The sequence below is a fragment of the Thermobia domestica genome, chromosome 4, assembly GCF_964235325.1.
Source record: "Thermobia domestica chromosome 4, izTheDome1.hap1.1, whole genome shotgun sequence".
Lineage (NCBI taxonomy): Eukaryota > Metazoa > Arthropoda > Insecta > Zygentoma > Lepismatidae > Thermobia > Thermobia domestica.
Genome location: NC_137457.1, coordinates 210467172 through 210493313, shown reverse-complemented (window position 1 = coordinate 210493313; position 26142 = coordinate 210467172). Strand labels below are relative to the sequence as shown.

The window sequence follows — 26142 nt, the reverse complement described above, 5'->3', positions numbered from 1 at the left end:
GTGATTGTTATATTAAAGAATTAGTTGAAATGTTTGTGAAGAAAGATAAATAATTATTAAATTCAGTAAATGAACAGTGAGACACTGTAGCATATGCATTCAATTGTGTAGGAATAGAAGAACATATTTTGCCCTCATATATTAGGTCTAAATATTTTGATGTAAGTTGTTAAGTTACAAAGGATTACAAGCAATTGAACTGTCAACTGTAAATATTATTTTATAAACGGATTAATTCGTAGTATTGTAACATTAAGAATTCAATAGGTTAGAAATATAAATAATAGTTAGAGATAAAATACTGAATTACTGGCAACTGAGTTGTCGGTGAGAGTAATGTATTGTTTCCTTTTAAAGCAAATAAATTGATATTAGGAAATATAATCTTAGTTGTTTGTATGCTATATGAAGGAACTCGTGCTTAAGAAGCAGTGCAACAGAAGAAAAATAATTGTTTTCGAAGATCATGGTAGGAAACTGAAAGTGTTTAATACTTTATTTTAGATTTCTACAGACATTACCAACGTAAGTGAATGATGAAGTATTGTCCATTGAACTTGAGTAAGTGAGGTTGGTACATTGTGTTTAGTTTACGATGTGAAGACTTTAAAACTTTTGTTTAATCATTTACTTTAAATGAAGTACAACATATAACCTGGTATGCAAAATGCACTGATTCAAGGGCACCACGCGAGGGATCTGTTGGACCCGGACCACATTTATAACTTTATAACCTAACAAACATTTTAACATTCTTTAAGAAAATTATGGTTTTAGTAGGAGAGAAATGCGTGATATACTGTAGAAAAGTTGATGTTATACTACCCTTGTTCTCTTTCTTTTTTATAAAACAAGCTAGTGTAAAATTTTGCTGAGAATATAGGTGGCAATATTGTAAAATTACGTATCATTTTATTGAAAGTAGAATAATACTATTTCAATAATGCTTAAACACAGTGACTGTTAGTGCTGGATCCACCCTTCCAAATGTCAGGGTGTGCTTACACAGCATGTAAGCAAGTTTTCTTAGGATTCTGACGTTTCCTCCCTGAGAAATCAATCCATCTAAAGTAAAAAATTTTATTGTTTCCAAAGAAATCGCGAAGTAAATTAAACATTCAATAAACATTGTTTAATAGTATTTATAAGGTATGATCATAGCCTCGTAATGATTCTATTGCAATAGAGAAAGAAAGATCAAATTAAAATTCTTTATATACAACTAAAACAAATTCAATTTTTTGAAAGAATAAATATACCTGTTTCAAAGATAGAATTTTATTTCGACAGTCACATCTTATTAAAACGGCTGCAGGGATATGAGTTTACTAATAAGTACATGAGAGTTCGTTAAATCTTAATGCAACAATTATAAAATGCTTTAAAATATCAAATAATACTTTCGATAAAGTGAATACCTTTAATATCAAATAATACTTTCGATAAAATCTACCGAAACCATATTTATCAAAAAGCTAAATGTTAACTAAAAGCTTGGAAGTCGTATTATTCAATTCAAAATCTTTTGTTGTAAAATTCTATCGAGGAAGTTGAGATTTTAATATATACAACGATAATCGTGCCTGTTATACTATATATTATGAAACATGGTAGTTTCCTTACTCTGAAGGAAGTCCTCTAGGTTAAGGAAAAGGCTAATTAAGCCAATGAATGAATATTGTAGGAAATAAAAATAAGAGGAGAAAAAAGATGTTGTCCACTATAATGTTCACTTGGTCGGTTAGGATCACGAACATATCAAAGATGTCATTCTACCACAAAGTCACCGAGCTCTCCTTTTTTCCACATACTAAATCATTCTGCTATAAGCATGAATCTTTTTTTTTTCATACCCGACTATAACTCATCGTGGGTCTACAAGTTTCAAGAGGTTACCATACAATGGTTATTGTCAGGATCAATAAAAGTAAAGCAGTGTGTGCAGTGTGTGTCAATTCGTTATAGCAGGTTTCCTACTGGTTACCTAAGAAAAGAGTTGTGTTTGATTTTAAAGTCCAATGTAATTATTCACAACAGTACAATCTTGGCCTTTTACTATATAAAAAGTCATAAGTATTTCACGTTATCATCTTAATAAGAAAAAGTGTTTTACTGTGTAGTACTCCTATGTATTTCATAGACATTTTATCCTTCTACCTCAAATGTATTGACCTCTAAGAACTATTCCTTTTAAAAGCATGTACCAAGTAAGGGTATGCACACCCTGACATTTTTTGAAGGGTGGATCCAGCACTAACAGTCACTGTGTTTAAGCATTATTGAAGTAGCATTATTCTACTTTCAATAAAATGATACGTAATTTTACAATATTGTCACCTATATTCTCAGCAAAATTTTACACTAGCTTGTTTTATAAAAAAGAAAGAGAACAAGGGTAGTATAACATCAACTTTTCTACAGTATATCACGCATTTCTCTCCTACTAAAACCATAATTTTCTTAAAGAATGTTAAAATGTTTGTTAGGTTATAAAGTTATAAATGTGGTCCGGGTCCAACAGATCCCTCGCGTGGGTGTGCCCTTGAATCAGTGCATTTTGCATACCAGGTTATATGTTGTTCTTCATTTAAAGTAAATGATTAAACAAAAGTTTTAAAGTCTTCACATCATAAACTAAACACAATGTACCAACCTCACTTACTCAAGTTCAATGGACAATACTTCATCATTCACTTACGTTGGTAATGTCTGTAGAAATCTAAAATAAAGTATTAAACACTTTCAGTCTCCTACCATGATCTTCGAAAACAATTATTTTTCTTCTGTTGCACTGCTTTTTAAGCACGAGTTCCTTCATATAGCATACAAACAACTAAGATTATATTTCCTAATATCAATTTATTTGTTTTACAAGGAAACAATACATTACTCTCACCGACAACTCAGTTGCCAGTAATTCAGTATTTTATCTCTAACTATTATTTATATTTCTAACCTATTGAATTCTTAATGTTACAATACTACGAATTAATCCGTTTATAAAATAATATTTACAGTTGACAGTTCAATTGCTTGTAATCCTTTGTAACTTAACAACTTACATCAAAATATTTAGACCTAATATATGAGGGCAAAATATGTTCTTCTATCCCTACACAATTGAATGCATATGCTACAGTGTCTCATTGTTCATTTACTGAATTTAATAATTATTTATCTTTCTTCACAAACATTTCAACTAATTCTTTAATAGACAATCACACTCTGTAATGAGCTCATATACCAGATTGTTTTTTTTCTCCAGAATATAAGTGTTGTTAATATTACAACATTTAAAATGCTTCTTTAAATAGAGTTTGAAAATTTTCTCTCTCATTTCACGTTTAATTACGATCGTCCACACCTTCTGTAATAATTCGTAATCTTTCTGCAGCAAACACTTGTGTTCTTTTTCATTTTCATTATGTTCAAAACATGCTTCACATAATAATAATGAATTAGATGTGTACTACTTAAATAATTGTATAACACATGTATTACTAATACTTTCAATAGTATACTCGCACTCATTATCTTCCACTTCAAAACAGTTAATATTTGAAACACTGTCCTCTTCACTTTCCGGGAATATTTCATCATTTTATCTAGTATAGCGTTTGAAATAATACACTTCTTCTATTTCTTGTGATGGATATATGATTCTCACTTTATCACGTAATTCATCTAGTAAATCGGGGTCAGACACGTGAATTAACACTATAGGTTTATCGTTTTCACGTTAAATTTCTTTTTCTCTACCTTAAATATATTCAATCTCCCTGCTAGTCATTTTTCTGCTCTTCAACAAAAACAAATCAAATACATTAATTTTTCAAGTGTGCTACATCTATTTATATACCTACGATAGAATCTTCTGCGCATGTCTAAAACACATTTTTCCCCTTACATTTAATAAAGTGTTCTATGCATTCGCCATCTTATATTACAAATCAAATAATATTTTATTCAAATTTCCTGTTTAATATGTTTCAAGGCAATACAAAATAAATCTTTTCCAAGAAACAATTCGTTAATATGATATCACCACGTATATTCTACTATTTTCCAAACTCCATGAACTTATATTCCATTAAAATAAAATACATAAATGTATAATAGTAAAATATAAATATGTATATTTGTCTTATTATTGTTCTTGGCAATATCTTCTACATAATGTACAAACTAATTCAAGATAAAAAATATTTTACTCACACTTAGGTTACTTTTAACGTACTTTCATACATTCTTCTTGTACATTTTTAAACCATATCAGTATATTTCCCATAATCTTTCTCTAGTAAAATTTTAACTAGCTTCGGCCTATATTCAAAGTCACACACAAGATCTCGGAAACGTTCAATAAAGTTCCATGTAATCAAAAACAAATGTCCATGCTTCTTTCTATAAATTGAAATAATTCTTTACGAACCTCAACTTTTGTTACAACATCTATAGCTTTCCGTTCAAGCGATTCCATATCCAACATTAAACAATCATGCTTTAACTGTTCACCTTCCAAAAAAACCGCATGCAATACAAATACAAATATCGTCTGGTTTCCAATATATTATACACTCTTTTATACAATTCAATGATGTGCGTTCTACAGTACACTCACATGGTAACTTCAAAAATTCTTCCAACTCCCAATTCTGCACCGGGGAATTACTCATTGTTGGTGAAGGTGTAGGGGATATTCTTCTATTTCGTAATCAACATCAAATAACGGAATAACTTCTGTTTCCAGTGGCGGAGGTTTCTGGCTCACCAGCGGTTGGAATGTCTCCGATAAAGACGTTACTACATCCACGTTGGCCGGGGTACCTTCTATTTCCAATGGGGGTGATTGCGAAGTCACTTCCAGCAATGTTAAAAACTCAGTCGCCTGCAAAGATAACGACTCTGTAAAATCACTTTCACCTCTTGTACTAAGATCCAAAGGTTTCAGTAAATCCATGTTTCAAAATCAGTCTATATCTGCTTTACCCTAAAAACATCAATATATTTCAACAGCAAACAATTCACGAAAATAAGCTTTGTTCTCCATTGTTTTTATTAAGTTTTTTATTTCCTTCACCACCTAGAAAGAACAATAAAACAAATTGAGAATTAGTTATTTGGTTTATTACGATTTCCAATTACAAAATATAAAGTTTCCCTTTCAACTTTTTGTTTTAATCACTACTACATTTCATCCTGGGTAATATGTTCAAACAATCTCGGGTCTATTTTCATTGCATTAGCTTTCGGCATGAAAACCCTTTAAGTTCAATCTGCGGTAACGTTAAACGTTCTGTCCCCATATAACCTCATTGTTACACTAGCGTTTATGAAACGGAACACAAAAGTTTACAATAATAATAATAATACTTACCGAATGTTAGTTTATCTCTGTTTACAGTTAAAATCCTTGTCTTCTGTCGCTCTCTTTTTTTTCGCTTCTATCACTTTCTATTTGGTTCAGCACCTACAACAGGAAAATAACAAAACTGCATTAATTACCGTATTACGACTTTTCAAATTACAAAAATATGATATTCAAAGTAGCACCAACGTTCCCAACCATATTGGCTTCGTATGTAAGAGAGCCATGGTTTGATTCCCGGTGCTGATTCTGCTAACTACCTATCCAATATAAGTTTGTTCTTACACAATAAAATTTATAACATTTATAAGTGAAAAGTCCACAGTGCAAACAAAAGGTATAACGTACGGTTTTCTACGTAAGAAAAATTTGGTTCGAGTCCCGTCAGTGTCATGGCTCCCTATGCAATATAACTTCCTTCTTAACATATACTTTATAAAATACCAGTTATACGTCTTACACAATTTATAGCTACATATAAGTAACAAAGTCTAATAAGCAAAAGGTTTATCGTACAGTTTTCCACGTGGGAAAGCCGTGGTTCGATTCCCGGCGTGGGTTCTGCTGACTTCCTGTTCAATACAATTTATATATACCTGTTATCTTATACATTTCATAGCTATATATAAGTAACAAGTTCACACTACAAGCAAAAAAATTAGCGTACGGTTCTGCACGTGGGAGAATCCTAGTTTGATTCCTGGTGTAATGAATAATCTAGATTCCCTCTACCCTACATATTACATTATACTGTATCTTAGTCAAGTTATAATTCCATAAAAGTACACCGAGTCATATTGTATTCAATGCCGGAAAATCTGCAATCAATTTCCGATTAAAACGAACACTTCTTTTCCCTTATACTCCTGACAATTGCAATATGTTTTACATGTATTTCATTTCCAATGTCACTTCCCATATAAAAATAAACAAATATAAAACAAAAAATGGGAATACTAGAAAGATAGTACCTACCAATAATTTTCTCTTCCAGTGCCTTCTACGTGTTAATTTTCTTCTTCCAACACTATACTTTCGCTTCTTATCTCTTATACGTTGTACCAATGATGCAAATGAATCGGTATTTATATAAGTCTAATAACCTTGAGAACAAATCAGTACCTTCCAGACTATTCTTTCACCCATCCCAACGACCAAAATTCCTGAATATTCTCCAACGACTAACATCCGCTGCCGTGTTACATGTCATGCATATAAATGAAACAAACAATATATTACCTTCTTATACGTGTGCGATCGATATATTTAAATTCTTAAGGTCTTTTTATATTCTGTTTGTCAAATTGACATTTCTTCAGGCGGAAAACATTTATTATACGTGACATTTTCTTCTCATATAAAACATCTGTACGCAGCTGCATATATTATCGTTTTTCTTCTGTGTCATTTACAAGATCATTAATATGCGGAAGAAGGTATATCAATTATTCAAACTGTTATACTATAAAAAAACCGCCCCTGAATGTAACTATAACATATCATTATAAAAAACTGTCAAATGTTGAAAATCTCCACGGAATATGTAATTCAAAGCTATTAATCACTGTGGAGAAGTTCTAGACTCATGAATATTCATGCGGGCGAAAACTGTTCCCACACCTACTATGCGGACGTGTATAGTAAAAATGTCCGTAAATAAATTTTATTGCAAATATGTACTTTTTTTTCTTCAAAATTCATTTGAGAACATCAATAATGTTTTAATAACAGTTACGGAAATTTACGGTTAAGGTGATGCTTTGAAAGTCTTTCAAGATGTGAAATCTATTTATCAAGATTCTTCACAGTCTATTCAAGCTGTCGATAGGTAACATATATCGCTATTGAAAACTTTGTCAAGACTAAGGATATATGGGTTACTGAACATCTTATTTATTGGAATAAATGAAATGGGCCCACATTTGTTATTTGTATGCATCATATTCAACTGTGGTCATTTCGGTCTTTGAAAAAATCCACTGTGGTCATTTTCGCTAGCATTTAATTTTGACTTTCATCAGAAAAACACTTTATAACAAGAAACATGCTTATCCCCTTTATTTTGAAACATGAAGCTTGCTGGATGCCTTGTTTGCTTGTAATAGTAAAAAAGTCCAGCAAAATAAAAAAAGTTTAAATTATTTTCTAGTAATTACATGAAGTGATCTTTTTTTAAATTATTTTTTCCATACTGAGTGACGAGCAAATCAAATTACTAGTTGTATAGGTAAGTTGCTTTCTAGTTCTCAAGATCAGAATTCCAAGAATTCATTTGTAAATAGTTAGTGCATTTACATTAACCAAACGAGACAGAGATCAAGCAATGAGGACCGAAAAGAACTTTATTCTGTGTGTTGTACAGTCAGTGACAAAGGTTCTTCCCACTTGATGAAATTAGTTTCGTAAATAACTTCAGAATGGAAGGACAATTTGAGTACAGTTTTCAGTAAATTAAAAAGAATCTAGTTTTCTGTACGTCTCAGCCATACCATCGTTATTCCCAAAATACATTTTACCAAATAGAAAGAACTTCTGTCGCTGACTGTACATAAGTTACTTTCATACTTATTAGTTGCAGGATTAAAAATATATTACATTTAACTTGTATGTTTTTCCCGAATACTGGATCAACTTGTTTTCTTATTTAAACCTGTACAAGGCATTATATAGAGGTCCTTTGTGGCTAAGCGGTTAGCATACGCGCCGTTTACTTGGGAGACCCTAGTTCGATTCCTAGCGAGAGCTCATGTGGTTCGGATTCCACGTCTCATATAGCCTCGCAGCTGAAAGGGAAGCTAAACTCAAAATCAATTCAAATTAACTCAAGAAGGCAACATAGGAGTTTACACAAATATGGGGATGAACTTATACGAGAGAGTATATAATTTTAAATTATTCATGTTTTCCATTAGTGTTGAGCTCCAGTTTTGCCAGGGGAAGAGGAGCAAGATAATCCAGCGAGCAAGTTTTTTTTTTAAAAAAATAATATATTAAATGACATCATATTAAAAAGCATCTGTATCTCAAACTCAGGGGTTATAATTTCCCCACACACTCCCCAAATGACGCCCCAAATAATGAGCACTCTTAAATTCTAGTGCTCCTGTAAAACGTCTTCTTGTAAAAAATTGCGCTACTGTTGAATCTTCTTTAAACTGATCAAGAACTGTAATAGAACTAATTATTATTATTACTTTTAAATAGTCATGTTTAATATCGTTAATGAGGTTTCGAAATATTTATTTTAAAAAATCAAATAATATTAGGCAGAGTTGAAGGTGAACTTCTGAGAAGTTAGTTTCCTTAACATGTTTGCACTATACTTGTTTTTGTGATAGATTACTTAAAAATCGTAACATCGACGATCACAAACTGCATTTTTGATTTCATTGTACTAAATGGGGAAAGCTTGAACTGGATCACACCCTTAACCCTGCCTATGTAATGATGGAACTTTAACAAAATAAAAACTCATCGAAGACTGGACATAGCCGCACCGGAAACTTAAATAACAAGAACATAAAAGTAGTTTGGACTTATCTGTGAAATATCAGTAACGAATTTTCTTGATATCGATAATCGATGTTAAAGTTTGGGGAAAATCGCTCATCGGTACTTTCATCTTACATAATATGACATTCCAGTAACTGTCAAACTTTAACACGGAGGCTCTGGTGGGCAGTTCCTGCCATGTAGCCAGAATGGAAGAAAGTAGGAACGCTTTCGAAGTTTTAACTGGAAATCCAATTGGAGAAAGGTCATTCGAAAGACTGAGAACAATGTTAAGATAAATCCCGCAGATATAGGAATACAAAGTAGAAACTGGATCTAGTTGGCTAAGAATAGAAGTCAGTTGAGAGCTTTTGTGAACGTGGCGTTGAATCTGCGGGTTCCATAGGCCATAGAGTTAGTTAGTTAGTTAGACTTGAACACAAATAATTTAGATCAGAGATTAGTCTATTTACAATAAAACAACATGGATAAACTACCTAGGTAAATACAATATTTCGTTTCCTCGTATAATAAACTGTTTCGTGCATCTGTGATTAGTAGAGCTTAGCTCACGAATCTCTGCCGTGATTCTAATTCTTTTTTGCCGTCAACCGCGGCAGAGATTCGTGAGCCAAGCTTATATACATGGTTGTAGCTTGATTTCAGGTTGAAGTACTACATTTTGCACATTACTCAAGCCTTAAGACATTAGCATTCTGTTTGGGTTAGGAGGTGGCGATCTTCAGTGAAGAAAGACGAAAAATCGGCAATGAAAGACGATGTTCAAACCACAGATTATCAGATAGGAAGCTGTCTGGAGACCGCCACCCTAGATTATTTGAAGCTCGATCCTTTTCACAGGTGAGGAATAGGAAAGGTAGGGCAAAACCTTGCAGCTGTGTACCAAAACCTGCGACTTAGCCCGATTAATCTAGCTCTTTCCTAGGTAAAGTAGTATGGTGAGGAATCTTGCACGATGGTCTGTATGCCCGTCTACTGAATCAGATTCAAGTCCCGAAGAGAAATATAATGAAATCTTTAAGTTTTAGTTTCGTGGTTATACAGACAAGCTAAAAGGAGACGGTGATGGTGAGAAATGAATGAAATGGTGGAATGAAGAAAGTGGGAGGAAACGGTAATACCTCGAGAAAACCCATACACACGGTGTTTGTCCACCACAATGATTACTTGACGCGAGGTGGGATCGTACCAAGGACTCGATGCACCAGAGGTAAACGCTGTACCACTGAGCTACCGTGGCCTCTCAAGTCCTGAAGAGGTTTGAATTCTTTTAAATAATAGGTCCACTCCTTTTCAGTTCTGGTGTTGTACCTATAGTTGTCATTTTCAAACCGAAAGTATCATTTTTAAAAAAATCGAATGTTCAATGGGACTCGTAAAATATACAGTATGTTTTACGGAAGTTAATATAAATGCTAAAAATTGTCCAGATCGTTCTGTACCATGCATTTAGGAATATTTTATTTTATTACAATATGAAGTGCTCATAAATGCTGCATATCCATTACATATAAATATCATAAAAAAATTGTGGATATATTAATTGCGGAAACAATGTGTTCTTCCGGAAATGTCTAATACATAAACCGCAGTGGATGATACGATAACACTAATATCCGCTACACTTTCACTATCAATTTTGCTCTTTGCTGAACCGTGGCTTCTTCGGTGATCACGAAGTCAATCGTTTCGACGCTAGATGGCAACAGTATCACAAGGTCGTGCAGTTTAAGCCACGTGTTGTGCGGGTTGCCGCAATTTCCAGCAACAGAAGCAACAGTGAACGTTCTCGCTGGAGAACTGGAAACAGTTAACTCCTGGAGGGCGTGTCCTTCTGTCCTACATACGTGACGTCACTGGTGACGTGCTGAGATAGTCTCGCTCGGTGAGAGTTGATTCGAGATTGCCCTGACAGTTGTTCGTTGTGTAGCAACCGGCGCTGAGCGCAGTGTGAGAGGGATATTATTGTTGACATTTTTTTTTGGCGCGTGTGTTTTGGTGTGTTTGTGACATGAACTTGTGTGAAAATTGTGAACAAAATTTTCTTTCTTGTGGTTCAGTTATTGTGAAACATTTAGCAGAATTGTGGACTATTCAATAAAGAAAGAAAAAATTGAAATAACCGAAAAAAAATTAAAGTGGTGCTATCGTAGTGCGCTTGGGCCTAAGAAACAAAATTCGTTTATTAGCATATCGCCATAAGAAAATTAGTGCCCTTTACAGGGGATATTTCCATCATTTATAGATAAAAATAAGGTAGGATAATCTATTTTTAATGTCAGTGTATTTTTGTAAGTTTTTACAATTCTTCTATGATATTGAAGTGTGCCTATTACTTAGTCATTGAGCGTAGCAGCATATAAATGTGAAGCTATAGTGTTTATGTATATCGATGAAAGTAAGATAATGTTTATGTTAGAGCTTTACGTTAGATTTGGTCGTGCTAAAAAAATTTCAGTCAGGTTTTTATTTAAATTTGACTGATCTGTACATTTTTTTCGCTTTTTTCATTTTATTAGGATTTCTCTTTTATGTCAACTATGCGCAGTGAAGTAGTTTGCTTCTTGTGAAAGAATAGTCGAAATCGTGGTTACCTGATTCCGTGCTAGTTTCGGATTTTTGACCAGTGTTTCATAGTTTTTTGGGGCACTCTCCCCCCCCCCCGGAGCTCTGAGAGTGCCCCCCGGAGGAGTCCAAAATAATACATCTATGATATAATAATAAATAGAATAATGCAGTGTGAAAATATGTGTCACTCCGAATACTAGGTGTTCGAAAGAAACTGTTTTCGACTTTATTGTATATTAAAAAAACCGATATGTAAAAGTAGGACGTGTGGTTTCATTTAGGAAGCAGAAGGAGCCAACTAATTCTCGATTTCTTAATGGATAGTTGTGATTTTCCCTTCTTCTTTTTAAATTCTGATGTATAAAACACCATTCGTCTTTTTCTTTCTTTTTTTTCTTTCTTTCTTTTTCTTTTTCTTTTCTTTTCTTTTTTTTTTCTTTTTTTTTTTTTTGCTTAAAATATTTCAACTATTCCAGTTTTTCACATATTAGTTTCCATAAGTGCTTGTTTGGTGGAAACGATGTGGATCGAATTTGAATCGTCTAAAAATGAAGGATCCCTCAAAATGTTTTAATATTACGGTCTTTTACAGTCTTTTCTTGTCTCAAAGTTTTAGGTAATAAAAGTTTCGTTCATCAATATCAGCTGCAGGCACCACCAAAGGCTACTAGGAAGAATAAATATAATAGATGGTTAATTGGATTGAAAAAATGAAATGTTTTAGTTAACGTCCCATGGTTATGTCTCTTTAGGCTAAGGGAGACAATGATCAAAGAAAATAAATTGATGGAAATGAAGGAATGAGAAAGTGCGAGGAAGCGGGAGTACCCCGAGGAACCCCACGTGCATAGTGTTGTCCACCACGAACTTACTTGTCCGGGGATCGAACCAATGACCCCACACACCAGAGGTAAGCGCTTTACCACTGAGCCATCATGCCCCCCTTTGGTTGGATTGCAGTTTAGTGTCTCCTTCAGCACCTGGGCTATTTGAGATGTAAACCTGTGGTTTAAGATGGAATCCGAACCAGCGTAATTCATTCAAATTTCAATGCCCTTCCACAAGATATCGAACCAGGAGCGTCATTAGGGGCTTCAGGGAGTGAGTATTCGTCCCTTAGTTTGAGAAATATATACATCTTAATAAACGGTATAATAATATACCAATTGAAAACGTGAAATTCTATTTATATAAGAGAGTCTGCTCGTCCGCAAGGAAGATCTGAAATGACACAGTAATATCGAACCGAACCCCGAGCAGTAAAGGCTTACGCGCTAGCCACTAGATAAGAGAAAAGACATATAATTTAAAAGATTGTGGGCAACACATTCCGCTTGTGAGTAGGAGTCGAACTAAATGTTTACTGATTAGAAAGTAGGAAGTATTATGGCTATCTGTCTATCTGTAGACAATTCTTTATTCTTTTTTGAGTTGCCTATTTAACAATCATTACGTTTTCTGTGTTGATAATTCTGGTCATTGCTTTGTTTAGCGGACCGCTTTCATTGTCACAATTGTTCCTTGAATTTAGAATATCCTATCTGTTCGTGTAATTAGTAGGCTAGGAAAGGAAACTGGTAGATATTTGCTTAAAGAGCAGTGAGAAACTTTATAGAGAACTATGTTAGATTTGATTGGATTATTAAAGTGTAGCACCCATTTGCAGTAACATGGGTGTGTGAGACGGAATCTGCTGCTTAAAGTAGGATCCTAATCACTACTAGAATTTCTATCCGAGTATAGGACACTTTGCGGAGAATTGAACCCAGGACTACTTACACAGAAAACACCCGCGTTAGCCGTTTCGCCATGAAAGGGCACAAATTATAAAATTTGAGTTATAGATCTTTTAGTAGTTTGTAACCACGAGACTTTCAGTATCTATGAAATTTAGCATTGTTACATTGCATCCTAGTTATGTAGACTGTCTGCAGGAGTATCGGCCATAAGAAACTTCGAGTATTGGAGCAGCAGTAGAGATCGGGCGATTTTGTAGCGCGAATGCTGCTAGAAAATGGATAAGCCAGTTCATTTATGTTAGGGAGCATTAAATGTAATAAAAAATACTCTATACTCTATTTATGGATAATCCCTTAGTCTTAGTTGGTGGAGTCTTACTGTAAAAAACCGAAAACGTTTTAACAAATAAATTTATTGATTCCTATCATGCACCTAACTATGATAAATTATTATTATTATTATTATTATTATTATTATTATTATTATTATTATTATTATTATTATTGCTGTGTTAAGTACTTGAGTATGTCAATTTTCCTAGCATCCTTATAAGACAATGATCGTGTATTTTTATCAGGGAAGGCTAACTTGCAGTATATTATATCCCATTGATCATGTGAATAATCTTGAATGTATAACTTCAATTTAAAATAATTATCGTTGTTTTAATTATATAAGACCTGTGTGATTTTTCCAAAATTTTATCTGCCTCTTTCCTTGCTAACAATAAAAGAGAGGAAGAATGAAAAGTGGTGCATTTTCTTAGGTGAACGGGTTTCAGTTGAGTAGCTATGCGTACCAGTAACTTACCCATTAAAATAATGATAATAAAACGTATCTGACGACTGCACGTGCCAGTAGTTGTACGTATGGCATGGGTGAGACATCCATGTTTATATAATAAAAATAGATTATACATAGGCTGTATGCTGATCGAAATTTTTCTCAAGCGTTTTGACATCGATTTTATATATTGTTGTAATACAATTATTCGAGTCTACATTTTGTTTTATGCTGTAACGCTTAAAAAAAATTAGTTAACTCTTTAGCACTACTTACAATAATTTTCCTTACCTTTTGAAAATAATTCTATGCTTTCTTACCCAGAAAAGTATTATAAGAAAATTAGCCTGCTAGATGCTAATTACTTATTAGTTTTTTTTTTTTTTTTTTTTTAAATGAATCTTTGTTTATAGAATATAAATTAGTTTGACTCATAAGATTCGTATTATGGCGACATTTGTCTCCAGTTGCAAGGAAACTTTAAATTTAGCGCACATGCAATCAGTTTTGTTTTATTTATTCATGAGAAGAGGGGTCTTACTACCTGGTTGTTCGATTTATTTCATGTTGGGCCATTGATATTGAATGAACGCTTTGAGGATCCATTATGAAGTTGAAGTTTTAGTATGATTGGAGAAGATTTCAATATAGACGTTCTTACAATTGATAGTCTTATATATTTTCCTCTATGACAATTGGAAAGAAAAGTGCGTATTTGGAGCTTAATGTCAATATTTAGCATTGAAGCTACATCAGACGTAGTTGTAGGTGTAGGTGTAGTTTAATGTGGTATCCTAACTTGATCCAGTGAGATCCGAACCTGGTATCTCGGACCGAAGACGACAGTGCTAACAATTGAGCTAGGGAGCATCTCAAGGTTAACTTCGAATACATTCTAGATGAGAAGCAGTAATATTGAGTAACCTCTTCGCTATTGCAGATAGGGGCGCACCCACGTGAAGGTCCACCGGGTCCGGACTCCCCAAAAAACTTCCTAACTCAACATACATTTGTACACTTTCTCAATAAAACTGTATTTGTTTAACAGGGAAATGATTGATGTAGCATCACAATTTGATCTTAACACTTCATCTGTACTCTTTCTCTTATAAAAGCAATCTAGTGCGATCGTTTTTTCCTGAAAATATAAGTGGAAGTATTTTACAATTACTTATCGTCTTTATGGATGCAGATTAATACCACTCGATACTACATAGACGTAATGGTTTACAGTATTGTACTCCCAACCAAAGCTTAAACTCCTCCCAAGAAAAATTTCTGGGTACGCGCCTGGTTGCATAGCTTCGCTTTTATGAAGGTTTCATTAAAACATGTTTGTCTTGTGTAAGTTATGCTTTTTACATACAGATTTTTCAACTGATTTTGTCTTACCCCAAATTTAACTGATGGCCTTTTCTGTCAGACATCCGTGCATACGATACACGAAAATGCGTATGTAGTTCCCATTCTACTTCCTGTATAGGCACAGTTCTGAAAAGAAATTTAGATTTGAATCCAACAAGTTTAAATGCACTTTGTACTATCTTAGCTTGGGCTGGGATTGGTCGTGTTACTATGCTTCAGATTTCAACCTTTCAGTCTGACTCGCCCCACGCGTGTACATTTGGATAAAACCGTCCTTATGGCGCGGCGTAAGGTAATCCCTACGACCTAAATAGTGCGTAAGAAAAAATGTACTCATCACGCAAACTTAATTTTTTCTCATCCTTTCTAGAGACTGTGATATTGATAGACTTCATAATCTCCCTGGGTAGTAATACATAGATATTTAAATGCCGACCTGAGTGATTAATATTTCTTGTGTACGTAATCCTACGGGTCCCTCCTTCATTTATTTATTTATTTATTTATTTATTTATTTAAGTAACATGTGAAAACAGGTCACCTCTGGCTTATTATTGATAGTACAGGCAGCTTTTATGAGATGGATAAGCAGACAGTCAGGATACATAAATTTTCAAACGAAGATTCTGAGCAACAAAACTGAACTCTTTCGGTTACTCTTTTACTGGGTGGCTGTTGAAGCCTGGTTGGTGATAGCTAGCATTGTTTTGAAATTTTCAAGTGTTTAATTGGTGTAGAAATGGAAACATTTCGTTGTCTTATGTATTACACTTGTTTAAAATTTTTCTGTCCTTGTAAACTGCTTAAAATTGTTTTTTGTTATTATTTTACATTTCCATCTTTTTCATTTCGTCACATATGAATAAAAAAAATATATATATTGCGTCCAATAGTTTGAGAATACCAAGCCAAAGATGCAATTCCTAAACATAACATTTAATTGTGAAATATTTTTTTTTACGTGACTTATAAAAAAAAATCAGCTGATTCACTGCACGATACAAAGAAGATTTCATGGACATCAAATTCATGAATACTTAAGATATTCATGCTGCCACTAAAGAAATGGAGTCTTTGACCTTTTGGACGATCACTTTTAGTATTGACATCTAAGCAATTTCTAAATGAGCTTTTCAGCTTGTATGCGACAATTTCAGCTTCACATTTCTTGATGACTAGCGCGTTCTTCTTCAGTGTGTGTAGTTTCTTTCCAATTGGAGTTCAAGATGTGTTGACCCAACGTATTCAGAGGAACAGGGAAGCTACGTCACAATAATAATAATAATAATAATAATAATAATAATAATAATAATAATAATAATAATAATAATAATAATAATAATAATAATAATAATAAAAAATTAATCATCCATACTAAGTCATACTACACATACCAGCCAAGTCCACTACTTGAAAAGGATAAATACAAACTCTACTGAGGCTGAGAAATCAGAACAGATATAATGGTACTGTACCTGCAAACAAACCCACTAACATAAATAAAATGGACCAAGAAGTAACTTCCATAGATTTTGCAGTACCATTGACTTATAACATACCGGTACGTACAACATTCAGTAGGAAAATAAGCAAATATAAAGACTTGACAGATGAAATCAAAAAGTAATGGAAATGCCATTATCTCAGCTACAACAATGTACTGTGACGCAACTGGAACAGATAAACGCAAAACATCTGCTAACGAACTAAGAAAACCTGTCAGGAAGTTCTTTGGAGAAGAATTCTTCAAATAATTTGTACTTGCCAAAGACTGCGGTCAGATTATTAAGCTGAAACTGCTTTAAACTGAGATATAACAGTTAATAATAATAATAATAATAATAATAATAATAATAATAATAATAATAATAATAATAATAATAATAATAATAATAATAATAGTGTTTATTGTGAAAGCAAAGCGCTTATTTCTGGTGCGAGGGGTCCATGGTTTGATCCCTAGTGACGCGAGTTTGTGGTGAACATACATATAGTGTATTTATAAGGATCCCTCGTTTTCAATCACATTCTCTTTCCACCAATTACTTCTTAATCATTCACTTTCATTGATTATTCGTCTTCTTTAGCTTAAAGATCATAATCGTAGGAGATAAAACTAGAAATTGAATTTCATGAAAGCCAAAAATAGTGATATTGAAAGTAGATGCACTGCTCGTGGAGTTAATACCTGTTCCTTCTCGAGCTTTTTTAAAAAATATATTATGTAAACTCAATTGCAAAAGAATTTACTAAAACAAGAAATTTGAATGTGGGTTTTTTCAACAGTTTCCAAATTGACCAGAAAATTTTATATATAATACTTTATAAAAAGGAAAAGAAAAGTCAGGGGAAAATGTTGCTGAGTATTTTCAAATTAGAACCAGCGAGTTTTCAATATGTTGTAGGATTAAGTCTCACTTTATGTCAGATTCTTGCAGACTAGTGGCTACTCGTCATCCAATTAAAAGTGCGCTCTCTGTCTGGCTAGAATACTTCGTAGGCTTAAGTAAAACGCACAAGTTTTGACGGAGCAAAGGTAGGTTAGGTCACAGCTTCTTACTTTGTGACGATTATCTGACGAGCACTTCTAATTTGATTTTGTATTCCGTAAATCATTTAAGAAGTAGGGGCAGCAATGTGCTTACTTTAATTTCCCTCCAGTTAGGATAAGCAAGTGTTCCTGGCTCCTTCGCCATTATTAGTATGATTATTTACTTCGAAGTTACGAAATGAGATTAGTGATTAAACTATAAAAACATTTTAGAAAGAAACTTTAAATATAATTGTTATTGTAATATTATAAACAGCATAATTTATTCTATAGACAATTATAATCAGGAGCGCATCCAGGGGGTAGTCCACAGGGTCTGGATCCACTAAAACTTTCTAACTCAACATACATTTGTACAATTTTCCAATAAAAGTTACTTGTTTGAGGTAAATGATTGATGTAGCATGAAAATTTGATCTTACACTTCATCGGTAGTGTTTCTCTTATAAAAACAATTTAGTTCTATCATATTTTTGCGAAAATATAGGTACTACTATTTTACAATTACTTATCGACTTTTCGGGTGTAGAATAGGGGCGTCATGTAGGGAAGGGGCAGGAGGGGGCAATTGCCCCCCCTCCAAGAGTTTGAGGAATACATATACTTTAATCGATTGTCTACTAATGTACTAGTACAAAATGTAAAAATCTTATTCGGTGATGCTCTTGCCCCCCCTCCCCCTCAAGCGAAGTCTGAAATGATGCCTCCGGTGCAGGATAATACTCGTTCAACTCTATATAGACGTACTGGCTTGTAGTATTGGACCCCTCCTAACAAAAAAAGATTCTGAGTGCACGCATGGTTCCAGTATCTGAAAGAAAGAAATAGCGATTCTGGTCAAGGAAACAGCAACAACAGCGATGAGACTTATAATGTGTTAACCACACATCTCCCTCTTTAAAAAAATCGGTAACTGGATTTAATTTTTCTAGGATTCGTGGGAAGAGTTTAATTTTCAGTTCTGCGAAAGCCATGTTTGCGAATCAGAAAGTTAGCTAGAGATTTTTTTGTGTGCATAAATCATAATACCGATTGCTGGTTAGTTAGTTTTGAGTGTAACGCCCGTTTCAGCACCAAGGCCATGAGACGGGCATATAGCTTAACGTAGAGTCCGAAGCACATGACTCCTGTTGACTTCGTAATATCGATTGTGTTCATTGTATGAACCCTATTCATAATAGGGAAACATCTCAGCTTATGAGTGACGCCAAGATGCAAACTTCGAAACCTTTACGAGTTACGGGCTCCATAAACATATAGACGAAATACTTCGATATTCATAATCCTTATATATACAGAACACCTTAGTCTGTCAGTCACGCTAGTATAGTTCACAGTCAGAGTAATAGTTCTCGCTAGTTGCGCAGTCTCCTATCTGACGCCAAAAGATGTTGCTAGCCTGCCGGCATTTTTGAGACAAGCCGAAGAGTTGGAGAACAACTAGTAATAATATCCTTCTAGTACCCTACAACTTTGGAGATATGAAGTGACAGATTATATGAAAAAATGTGACATGTCTTGAACACTAATAATGGAGTATATTGCTAACTAGCTAACAATGATGCCATACGGTATGGAAACATCATAATTTATTCACTGCACTAAGATATTGGTTATTTGATAATTGTTGTTACAGATAACATAGAACAGTTGTTCTCAAACTTTCCGATAACGCGGACCCCCTGTTCATTCGATAAGTGATCTGCGGAACCTTTTGCAATGTTATCTGAAATTTCACATGGTATTAAAATATATATAATCGAGAAATAATGGAATAGATAATTTATCCTGAATATACGTGATTGTTTCCTAGTGAACTTTCAAGGCTGATTTTTTTTTTAACGGAAATCCACTTTATAAACAACTTTCTCAAACGTAGGATCGCCAATGTGAGGAATGAAATTCTTTATTTTTTTTTTTTTTTTCATGCATTGAAATCTCGAATATTTTTTGTCACCACCAATCTTAGGTCCAAATCAATTTGGCAAGGGTTACTCGCAGGGGCGGATTTTGGAACATATTTTGGGAGGGGTTTCTCATTATCAGGGTTTGCCCATTTTTGGGTTGGACCTACCTGAAAAAAAAAAAAACCTTAAACCCCCCTCCTAGGTTTTTGAGATTTATGATAGTATATTATTGGTACAACTAAGGCTATCACATTGAAAATGATTTTTTATCAGATTTTGGACTTTCCTTGGGCGAATTAACATGAAAAGGTAGATGCTTTCATGTTAAAGTATACAACAACATTCAACGTTAGATCTATATAAAGTTCTGAGTGCATTCAATGAATAAAAAAACTTAGCTTGAGATAATTATAGAACAAATTAACGTATGGATTGTGTTTATAGCCTATTTGAAGTAAAATATGCAATTTTATAGCTATTTTAGAAAATACTTTCCATGAATACTGTGCTCGCCGAGTTGCTACTCCTCAAATAAGCAGTTTGTAGAATCAACATCAGGAATAGCGTAAAAATTCTTGTCAAATTTAAGTAGCTTAATGCTCGACTTCCGTACTAGTGGACATGTCGATGTACAGTAAAGAAAGCTGCATTTTCGGGGAAAACCTCGTGAAAGAAGTGCTCGGGAAATTACCGCAATTGAACGCACAAAGCATCGGAACTGAATACTTCAACAATAAAACTACGTATTTATTTTAAGCTGGAAGATATTTAATTTAATTTAAGACATTTTGAAACATTTATTTTATAATACATGAATTATGTATTTGTTTTAAATTAATATATTTGGTACCGGTATTTATATTTGGCGAATGTTACTAAGGCTCCTGGGATGACTCGATCTACATATGTTCGTTTGTCTGCCTGTACCACAACAAATTACAGGGTACAACCTTCGGTTTTTTAAGTTTAAATTTTCAGGATACAAGCACGAGACACACTAAATTTCTTGTATAGATTTTGGTGGCATACCAACGTAAAATTTCAAAATGGCTGCTTTTTTTCTTCTTCTTCAAAATAGCGGGTATCTACCCTACAAACAGCAATTTTCGGTCTTTTAAGTATAAATTTTCAGAGTAGAAGCACGAGATACTCTAAATTAGCCGTATATATTTTGGTGGCGATCCAACATAAAATTGCAAAATGGCTTCTATTTTTTTTAACTAGCGGGTATCCACGCTACATTGTGCAATTTTCGGAATTTTAAGTTGAAATTTTGAGGGTAGAAGCAAGAGACATTCTTAATTTGCTGTATAGATTTTCTCAGCGATCCAATATAAAATTTCAAAATGGCGGCCATTTTTCAAAACGGTAGTGAACAGAAGATTATTGCAAGTTGCGACAATGACAATCTTGAAATATGAATCACATTTTAACACCTTTACCCCCAAGACATTGAAATATTTCGAAAAAAAATTAAATCCGAAAATACCGGGAAAAACCCGTGTATGTCCTGATGTATTGTTTTTTTTAAAAAAAATACCCAGGTTTTTTTAAACTCTGCTCATTATTTTTTAGAAATCCCATAATTGTGGGAAAGGCTTGATGTTTATAAGCATAGGAATGACTAACATTTACTTCTTTTTTTTTAAAAAAAAAAATCTGGAATTAGTGATAGTGGTGGGAGCTTTCCGGCACTTGAAGACGAAATCCATATAATTCCGAGGCGTAGTGCAGTTAATGTACAACTGCTTTTGAAAAAGTTCCCTAACAAAGAAAGAATTTTTGTCACTTGAAGTAATCCTATAAACGATTGACCAGCTTTAGGGTAGAAATTTAGTAAAGTAGGAAAACATTTAAAGTTACAAACATAGGTATAATTTCTAATTGCTTTCATTTTAGTAACTAAAAAAAATATTTCTTGCATAAAGCTATGAGTTTTATTACAACAGTTTCAATTTTTAGGCGTCGCGGACCCCCTGGCTAGGTCCCACGGACCCCACTTTGAGAACTACTGACATAGAACGTAAATTCTATGTACTACAATTAAACCTAGTTTGGCTACCAACAATAGCGATATGTTGGACTTAAACTATAAATAAACTTGGTGCTATTTATCAATCTAACTGACCTAAACAGAAAGAAATAATATATGCAGTAGTATATACTTATCATTTCAGCTCGTATGTTAATCAGATTTGAGAATTGATAATATTTGTGTGTGTAGTGACAATAAGACCACGAAATATTTACATATAATGGCTGTTTCTTGAATATTAATTTGTCTGATTTATGAGGGTTGTGTTTATGTCATTGAACAATTCATTGAAACTCATTTGGGCTAACATTACAAAGGCTTAGAAAAATCACTGTAAAATAATGTAAAGAAGGATTGGTCAGTTTGAAGGAGCAAACAAAAACAGGAGTTTAAATAAACATTTAGCTAATCAAGTATCATGAATCTTCTGTATATATGAGATTCAAATTTTCACTGTATATTGTATAAGGGCATTTCATCGTTTGGATTCTGCATTATTTCTAGTGTTTCCGATTAAGCATGGACATTAAGTAAGTCTGATTTATTAGTAAAAGTAATGTATTTACGTTAATAACAATAAGCAGTTCGTATTTGTAGTATCTTCTCGAACGAATAATTAAGTCCTTCGGGCCAACACTAAATCAGAAGTTTTTCATTGAGCACTTCAAGATCACTGTTGAAATACTAGCATTCATTCAAACGTAAATGAGCACAAATAATTCTGTTTGAGATTTTGTTTTGCGTCCTTATTCAACAGGTTATGAAGAACGGAAACTCTGTTAACGAACAATGACCGGAGCTTGAAATCCAGAGGCAAGATCAACTCCCACAGTGTACACTATTCCCTACCACACTATTTCGCCTTTAAGAGAGCTGGATTACAGGACATGTCATCGGCCGCGACAAAAATAATTACGTGTATCGCTCACAATATTATTAAGAAAATTCGTTCTTGCGTTGCCTTTGGTTTAAAAGTAATGCATCGTTTGGTTTGTTTGTCAAGAACTGGGAAAATATTAAAAACCGTACGATTCCAATGCAAGTGAACAAAAATGCAGAATTAGATTGATTTAATTATGTTTAATTATACACTATATTTAGTTTTGAATAACAAGAGCACTTTCAAAGTATCCAAGCTCAGTATTAACAGATCAAAACCATATTCACGGAGAAATTAAATACCGACTAAAAACGAGGAACTAGTATTATTTTTCAGCTTTTTTTTTTTTTTTTTTGACGCGAATTCTGTCGAGGAATTTGAAGCTTAAAATATGTAAAACAATAATCATTCCAGTTGTCCTGTATGCGAAATTTGATCGCTTACTTTGAAAGATTAACGTAGACTAAAAGTATTTGAGAACAACATCCTAAGACGAATATTCAGGCCCAAAGGAACGGGAATGGGGAATGGCGGAAATTTCATAACGAGGAACTACATAATATATACCGTTTACCAACCATTGTTAGGGTCATCAAATCTAGGAGGCTCAGGTGGGCAGGTCATGTAGCCAGAATAGAAGAAAGTAAGAACGCTTTCAAAGTTTTAACTGAGAATCCAATCGGGAAACGATCATTAGGAGGACCTAAGGTGTAGATGGGAGGAAAATATTAAGATGGATCTCGCAGAAATAGGAATATAAAGTAGAAACTGGATCCAGTTGGCTAAGGATAGAAGTCGATGTAGAACTTTTGTGAACGCGGCATTGAACCTCTGGTTTCCAGAGACCAGAGAGAGAGAGAGAGAGAGAGAGAGAGACAAAGGCAGCAACAGTAAGTTGATATTTCGTCCTCAAATATAGCGTTTTATTGTATATGTGTATGAGATACATTTACGTAGCACAGGCAACACTATAACAATCATCTACAGTAGTTGGGGCCAGTCATCCTGTAACCTAACTGTCTTAGGGGCGAGATGGTGTGGTAGGGAACGGTTGATCTTACATAATATTATGCTCTGTGCGCCCGCCAAATGCATCGGATTCAAGGCTGGTCGTAGTTGGGAGCCCACGTTATTAGTAGGCTCTGTTCTTCATGACCTTGGTATCGCGAAGCACAAAAACTCGAACTGAAACCATGGTAATCATCTTTGATACGTGATAAATGAAGCTTCCTTTGTCTGCTCTTATAGTGTAAAAGTCGAAGTTTTGAAACCGTGGTGGGTCTAGCCCGGGACCGTGGGCACCTAGGCTCCCTAGTTTTTGAGTGACAGAAATAATTGAAGTATTATTTATATATTTTGAACGTTTATAGTAAGCCTTGCCTTTTATTCTTTATTGGATTTTTTTTTTAAATATTAGATACTCCTAGTTCCTGTTAATGAAGCGCGCAAAAAGATTTCAAATTAAAATGATTTGCGTAAACTCATGATATATCAATCATAGTCGGGGTACTGGCTGCCCCTCCCTTAGTTTTTACCTTCTAGGTCCGCCACTGTTTTGTATACATTTCTTTGATCAAACAGAAAATAAGAACCTGGGCTGGAGTAACATTCATTGATAAGTAATTCGGAAGGACACAAATTAAGTAGAGGAGCCAGGAATGTGGCTTTCCCCTTTTTATGTGTGCATAAGATAAGGAAATAGATGTATAATTGCATGAAAAACAAGTTCTAATGGTCAAAACTTGGAGTAACTTATTACTTTTTTTAAAAAATAGTAAGTTTTTACTTATTATTGTTTGAGATGTTCGTAGCGCATTAATCAATCCTGTGTGGGTCATCAGAGATTCCTTGGACAGCAATTTTCGCCGAAAATTCTTTTTTTTTTTTTTTTTTTTTTGTGCAATTTGGTCCAGTTATCTACAACTAGCTCACAGCTATTACACCAAATTATTTACTGTAGTAAACTTAGCCCATCTTGTTACATATCAGCCATAGGCTTGACAGTTGATTCGCAGTTTTCTATCAGTAAAGACAGATTTTCCATGTTGTTCCTCGGATTTGCCATGAAATTTGACATTTATGTAGTATAATAGAAAGTCAAATGTAGCTTTCTCATACCAAAGGCGAAAACGCTACATAGTTTTGCTACAAAAGAGCTGAAATATGAGTTGGACCTTACTGGCTTGATGATGAACGAGCATCTTGTGTACAATCTTTCTCCCATGGATGCTTTCGAGAGACCTTGCCGGTCCGTAGTTTGCCAAAAGCTCCCGTCCTTTGGAACTAAGGTAAATTAAATTGCGTTTACATGTCACTCTTCGTCAGAGAACGTTCGTTAGTCAGTAATGTTAAAAGAACCAATGACAGATCTAGAAGGTAAAAACTGAGATAGGCAGCCAGAACCCAGTCTATGATAATTATATCATTAGTTTACAGTTTTCCATGGGTCCTGTAGAAGTTTCCAACTGAACTCTCTCCCGATGGATATTATGGCGTGGTTTTACCTTGACATTGTGGACCTCATACATTGCATAAAAGACTGGAATTGAAATGTTTCAAAAATTTTCTAATAAAGAATAAAAGGCAACGCTTGCTATAAACTTTCAAAAATATATGAATAATAACTTCAATTATTTTTTATCTAAAAACCTGGGGGGATTAAGCCCCGGGCTAGATTCACAACTGAAAAGAACGATCGTCTTTGTCCTTCCTTCGGCCAACCGTGTCAAAGTTCACATACGCGAATTATATATGTATATATCTCAAAGTAGTGTCCTAGTGAATCCCCCTCACATTTTGATTTTTGTCATCCTCCTGGAGAAGAGCCTGCTTATGCATGGGTTCCTTCCACTTTATTATGCAACCAATTACTTTTAACCAGAATGTATATTTTATATTATCTTTAACCTACAAGAAAGAAATGGAGTTCAGAACATTAAATAAATAAAGAAAATGTAGTCTGTTAGTGCTCGTAATACATAATGATGTAGCACCAGTTATTATTGCCAAGGCGTTAAGTAATATGAGCCCCTTTTTCTCCTTCAATGCCAAAGGTAGAAAGCGTTAAGGAAGAATACAATAATAATAATAATAATAAAACTGATGGACATAAAATATATTTTGCACAATAAGAAATATAAGCGAAAAAAAGGATGAGAGACGGAAGGGAAGGGGAGGGAAAGACGCGTGCTGCCATCGTCTCGGTCTTTCGCAGCTATGTGAGCTTATTAATAATTGATCGTGACTGATAAGAATTTATATTTTATATGAGCCTCTTTCTAAAGAAGAAAAAAGAAGTGCATGATACTTTATTCTACCGTTCAGCCGTTTTCTATAATTGCCACATACAACAGCGAGTATATACGAACTACAAGTATGTACTTCCATCAAGTGAAACCTAAGGTCTTCAAGGATCCGCTTACTTCCCTTCCT

General features: G+C 34.0%; 1 protein-coding gene across 6 annotated transcripts in view; it reads left to right on the top strand.

Moving 5' to 3' along the window:
* The window catches only part of exp (expansion), an 857631-nt gene that overhangs the window by 421402 nt on the left and 410087 nt on the right, over positions 1–26142 (top strand). Inside the window, exon 1 of one of the 6 annotated variants that reach the window (XM_081755450.1) lies at positions 10780–11137. The exons of the other annotated variants lie outside the window; for them this stretch is intronic. The gene's annotated coding sequence lies outside the window, so the exon portion shown is untranslated. Of the gene's footprint in view, positions 1–10779; positions 11138–26142 lie in introns of those variants that run through there. 6 annotated transcript variants of the gene reach the window in all.